This window comes from Microtus oregoni, unplaced genomic scaffold, assembly GCF_018167655.1.
Source record: "Microtus oregoni isolate MIOR12 unplaced genomic scaffold, Mior012 000129F_ref0000347, whole genome shotgun sequence".
In the NCBI taxonomy this organism is placed as follows: Eukaryota; Metazoa; Chordata; class Mammalia; order Rodentia; family Cricetidae; genus Microtus; species Microtus oregoni.
Genome location: NW_024544772.1, coordinates 887,540 through 893,539, shown reverse-complemented (window position 1 = coordinate 893,539; position 6,000 = coordinate 887,540).

The following is a 6,000-nucleotide window of genomic DNA, read 5'->3' as shown; positions in this document are numbered from 1 at the left end:
TGTGGGTGTGGGCTTTGAGGTCTTACATGCTCACACTCGGTCCAGTTTTTCTCCTCTTCCAGTGTCTGTGGATCTCTGCTCTTTCTCCAGCATCTCATGCCTGCACACTTACCATGCTTCGTAATGGACTGAACCTCCAGACTGTAAGACAGTCCCACTTAGTTTTCCTGTGTAAGTCACCGTGGTCATGGTTTCTCTTCACAGCAATAGAAAACCTAAGACACGGACATTCAGAGTTACCAAGGTCATTCTGCATGCCCAGAAACCACTAGATGGTAGCCTTCTATTAATGAAGATAAAATGCAGTTTGGTGGTTGGAGTAGAGAAAAATTGCTTAGGAGCTCTTGTACTAAAAAGTGCCCTTCTGATCACTCGGTTTGTAGTTTTGTGGGTTTTTATCCAGTGGTCCTCTCCCTTACCCTGGGCATACACGGTCGCAGCCAGTGTTTCAGAAGAAATAACCACAAACACCCCCCATTCTAAACAGTAGAAGAACACAGACACCGGGTCCAAACCAGGAAAGAAGGAAGGTGGAGGTGCTTCTTCCTCTGATTTTCCTGCCTTTGTGTGTGAGCTAATGTTTTCCTCTTACAACATTTGCTATTGTTTCTCCAGTTCGTATTTCCACGTCTTTGCCTGTGGTATGTCCAGCAGAGGATCTTCTGTTGTCCTGTTAGCCGAGGTATGCCTGGACTTGTGTCTTAGGTTGTCATTGTTCCATTACCCTGCCTGGGCTGCTTCCTCCATAATAATGGTGTCCACCAGTTAAATGTACTGTCTTGTAAGAGATGAGGGGGGAAATAATAAAGAAACTTTAGAATATTTTTCATCATTGACAATTTCATGTATACAAATTATTTAGATTATATCCAACCCCAGATCGTCCTCCCTTCTCTAACATTTGATTTGTATTTCTGTATATGTAGCCTGTTGAATCCAGTTAGTGCTGCCTACATGTGCATGGGTCAGGGAAAGTGAAAACTCGCTATGATGGCTATGTTACCCCAAGTCAGTGTGAATGTGAGTGGACTCTTCAGGACAGGCTGTTTCTAAAACGTTATATTTAACATCCTGTTATACAAAGGTCATAGTCGTATGTATGTATGTATGTTTATATATGTATGTGTATGTATTTAACTTTTGATGTGTATATACACCTTGAAAATTTTCAATGCACAAGAATAAAATTATAAGGGCATAGTACTAAATTGTTATCACGTTTAAATAACAATTGAGAACACCTCCCCCCCCCATATAAGTCTGAAATCAGAAAGGAAAAAAAGTAAAACTTCACAGAAAGAGACTTCAAAAGTCTAGAAAACCCAGGGTACACGTTCGAAACTTGAAAATGTGAAGGTCCACATTACTCGATGATGTATCAGACATCAGTGGAAACAGGAACTTGGACATAAAAGCCATATCCTGCATCTTGGAGATCGGGGAGCATTAGTTTGCAGTGAGTTTCTGTGTCGTCAGCTCAAAAGCTGTTTGCATTTCCTTCGGACTTGGTAGAAGAGACTGGCTCATTCTCCCCCAGTCCATCCTGTATTAGTTACTGCCCAAAGTGCTTTCACTGCGCATGTGTACAAACCCTTCTTCAGTTATTAATTTCATATTTGTGTATATTACTGTGTGGTGGTTGTTGCACTGTTTTTTTTTGTTTTTTTTTTAATTTTTTTATATGTTTGATTTTTTTTTATTGAGAAAAGGAGAAGAAAAAAAAACAAGTTTCCACCTCCTCCCAGCCTCCCATTTCCCTCCCCCTCCTCCCACCCTTCTCCCCCTCCTTCCATCCTTCTCCCCCTCCTTCCATCCTTCTCCCCCTCCTCCCACTCCTCTCCCCCTCCCTCTCCAGTCCAAAGAGCAGTCAGGGTTCCCTGCCCTGTGGTAAGTCCTAGGTCCTCCCCCCTCTGTCCATATCTAGGAAGGTGAACATTCAAACTGGCTGGGCTCCCACAAAGCCAGCACATTGCGTAGGAACAAAACCCCGTGCCATTGTTCGCCATGTTCAGAGAGTCCAGTTTTATCCCATGCTTTTTCAGTCACAGTCCAGCTGGCCTTGGTGAGCTCCCAGTAGATCAGCTCCACTGTCTCAGTGGGTGGGTGCACCCCTCGTGGTCCCGACTTCTTTGCTCATGTTCTCCCTCCTCCTGCTCCTCATTGGGACCTTGGGAGCTCAGTCCAGTGCTCCAGTGTGGGTCTCTGTCTTTATTTCCATCCATCACCAGATGAAGGCTCTATGATGATATGCAAGATATTCATTAGCGTTGCTCTAGGATAGCGTCATTTCAGGTTCCCTATCCTCAGCTGCCCAAGGAACTAACTGGGGACCTCAGCTTGGGCACCTGGGAGCCCCTCTAGGGTCAAGTCTCTTGCCCACCCTAAAGTGGCTCCCTTAACTAAGAATTGTGGTTCCAGGAGGATTGGGATAAAGGAAGGTTGCACTGTTTTTTTTTTTTAAAGTGCTTTTTGAACTGTTCTGTGGTCTGTGGAAAGGGAGTTAGAAAACAGCAGGTCAATGACTTTTGTACCGAATTGTCATGTTCAATTGTTAATTTAATTGTGTAACCAGACCGCATATTGTTTGTATTGCTGTATTGGAGTGTAATCCTGTGTGTCCACTGCTGTTATGAGGCCCTCTCTGTGTCTCCCAGTGCCTGGTACAGAGCCTTTATTTGGAATATATCGTGTCAATAAACTCTTCTTTCAATTTTGTGTCAATAAATTACTTGAGCTTAAACATTGGTTCATTTCCTGACTCACAGTTCTGAAGAAAACAGAACGCATTGCTAGGAGACTCTCATCTGTGGATTCCCCTCCATCTTGTCACAGAGCCTTCATGTCCATTAGTGTTAGAACAGGGTGTGTGAGATGAACCTTCCAAGCAGGAGGTGCAGGGATACTGTAGTGTCTTAGGGTCTTTCCTGGAACTAAGAGGTGGCAGGGAGACCCAGCAGGTGACGGAGGGAGGGAGGGAGGGAGGGAGAGGAGGGCAAGTCAAACGTTGCTGCCTCGAGTGGCCCTGCACAGGACGGCCTGCTGCTCTGACTCCCGGCCTGGCAGTGGGTTGCGTTTCCTCACTGTCCCTGCCAGCAGTTTTTCCACATTTAACGTGAGCCATGAGGCCTTGGCATCACTATGCCATGAACACAAACTCTGACCCAATTCCAGCCCAGCCGCTCCACTGTTGCCAGTGATCACCTGGGATCTGTTCCCCTGTAGAGGTACTGTAAGAACTTAGGGTCTCTAGGCATGGTGCGTAGAGCAGCGCTCGGTAAAAGCTGAGTTGTTGGGTCCTGTGTGATGAATATTACAGAACAGCAGCAGACGTCTTGGGAAACACGGTCATTGTGTATTTGACCCAAGACTTGCCTTCTTAGGAAATTTCCTCGTCAGTATAACTTTGGCCACGAGTTTTTATTTGTGTATTTGTAGCATTACGTATTTTTTTGTGGCCTTGAACTCAAGACCTTTGTCCCTCAGTCTCTCCAGTCCTAAGGACACAAATTCTTTAAAAAATCGTATTTCTTAGCCAGGTTGTGGTGGCGCATACCTTTAGTCCCAGCATTCAGGAGGCGGAGGCAGGAGGATCTCTGAGAGTTCAAGGCCAGCCTTGGCTACAGAGTGAGTTCCAGGACAGCTAGAAACCCTTCTCGAAAAACAAAACAGAAAATAAAAAAGAATATTATTTCTTCATTGTGCGTATAGATACAAAGTGCAGGGCAGAGGTCAAAGGAAGGTCAACATGTAGGAGTCAGTTCTCTTTCTCAGTCATGTGGACTCCAGGGCTGGAACTTAGGATGTTAAGTTTGACACCAAGAGCTTTTGTCTCTAGAGCCATATCATTGGCTCCTAAAGCAAGTTACTCAGTAGGATGTGTTGTGACATCCATCACACAAGCAATTTTACAATGAGTCGACATCTTGGATTACAGTCACCAAACCGTACAAAGACGTGTTTATTGACATGGGTGATTATGGCCTCGCTGATTGAAAATGGACGTGATCAGTTAACGTTCAATTGACAAGTGTATCAGTGAACACAGCAGTCTCAGGTGTGTGTTCATTTCTGTGAAAAGGAACTGATGTTGAGTGAGCTTCGTGTGGTTTTCACATGATTATATACTATTGAAGGTTCACTTGAGTATTTATGTCAGGATGAAAATCCCTCACAATCACTATGCCCCCCCCCTTTTTTTTTTAATTTTGTCTTTGAGTCAGGGTCCCACTGTGTAGTCTTGGCTGACCTTGCAGCCCCTACTAGCCCAGGCCTACCCCTGCCTCCTAAAGGGCTGGGATTAAAGGCATGAGCCACCTTATCTAACTTCTCAGTCGCTCTTAGCTCCTTTTGTGTTTTTGGAACCTGATTGGGAAGAAAATTGCGTCTTTTCTAAAAAAACATCATTTGATACGGAAGTGAATTTTTAGAGTGTCCTCACAAGAGCAGTAATAGTGCCCCTCCCATGAGCCATTCTTACCTGCCTTCCACTGCTCCGTGAACCCTGGGCTTCCCCCGTCTCCCACTCTCATGGGACGTTAGTATGGAGCAGCAGGTTCGGCTCATTCCCCCTCATCCTAACCACTTCTGGAAAAGCTCTTGTGGTTTTTTTTAGTTTGTGAAGTCATTATTTGTATTCCTCTCTCCAGTCTCCATGCCCTATTGCAGGCATTGGGAGTAAAAATCCCATGGTTAAGATCATGAGGTCACTGCACAAATACTCAACAGCTGTGTGTTTTAGGCAGGTCACCTGACCCCTCAGCTGGAAAGCAGATGTTTCTTGAACTCTCCAACATCTTAGGCACAGGAGATACAGCACTGAACAAAGCCGGCACTTGTTCTCGGAGGTTGTCTGCACTGAGCTGGTTGGTACAGACCCGGTTGTGCCGAGCGCTTTAGAAGGAACACAGAGGGAAGCACAGGATGACAGAGTGGTAAGAGCTGTCATGGAACACGGTTATTGTCCAAACCTCAGTCTGAGGCAGCAGGAAGCTATGACCAGCCAGAAGACTTCTGCAGGAGGCAGAGGTGTGCTGCTGTAGGCCTGACTTTTCAATTGCTTTTCTTCCCAGCTCCACGTTCATTGAAGCAACCTGGTAAGTCAAAGTCAGCTCTAAGAGGATATTTATACGTCGAGGGCCATGTGCTCAACCCCCAACAAATACTTATACCATCGGGGCTGGAGAGATGGCTCAGTGGTTCAGATCACTGCCTGCTTTTCCAAAGGTCCTGAGTTCAATTCCCAGCAAATGGTGGCTCACAACCATCTGTAATGAGGTCTGGTGCCCTCTTCTGGCCTTCAAGCATACACACAGACAGAATATTGTATGCATAATAAATAAACAAATATTAAAAAAAAAAACTATTACCATCACCGTGGTAGCATAAGGAAGCAATGTCTTCAGCAGCCCCGAGGTGGGCAGGTTTGGTGTGTCAGGAACATCAGAGCATCCAGGACAGACAGAACATAGAGAAGTCAACAGAGGTGAAGTCAGAGGACTGAGATGCATGGATGTAGTAAGTACACTGAGTTTTATTTTAAACAAACCTTTAGGTTCTGAGGAGAGATTCAAGGCTGACAGACTTTGAAAAGGACCACATGTGGTAGGAGCAGAGACACAATATTCTGTAAGATGATGTCGTGTATGGGCGCAGGTAAAGAACGGCTTCGTTCACCATCATCTGGCAAGATTGAATGGGTTAACTGCTATAATGGAATGTAGTGTAATAAAACGTGCTGGAAGGCAGTATTTGCTGCGTTGGTCAAGCTAGGGTCTTTCCTTGGGAACGTTTTCTGCCTCTCGTGTTATTCGTACACACCCCTGTATAGTCTTCAAAGGAGCGAGCACTTCTCAGGAGTGTCTGCCATGCTGGAGAAGGAGTGTTCATTGAAGTTGCACTTCAAAAGAAAGATGTAAGTGAAGCTAACTGATGTGGCCACCTTCTGTGACCAGGAAGTCTCCCATCATCTGGTTACATGTCAGAAGCAGTAGTTTAACCCGT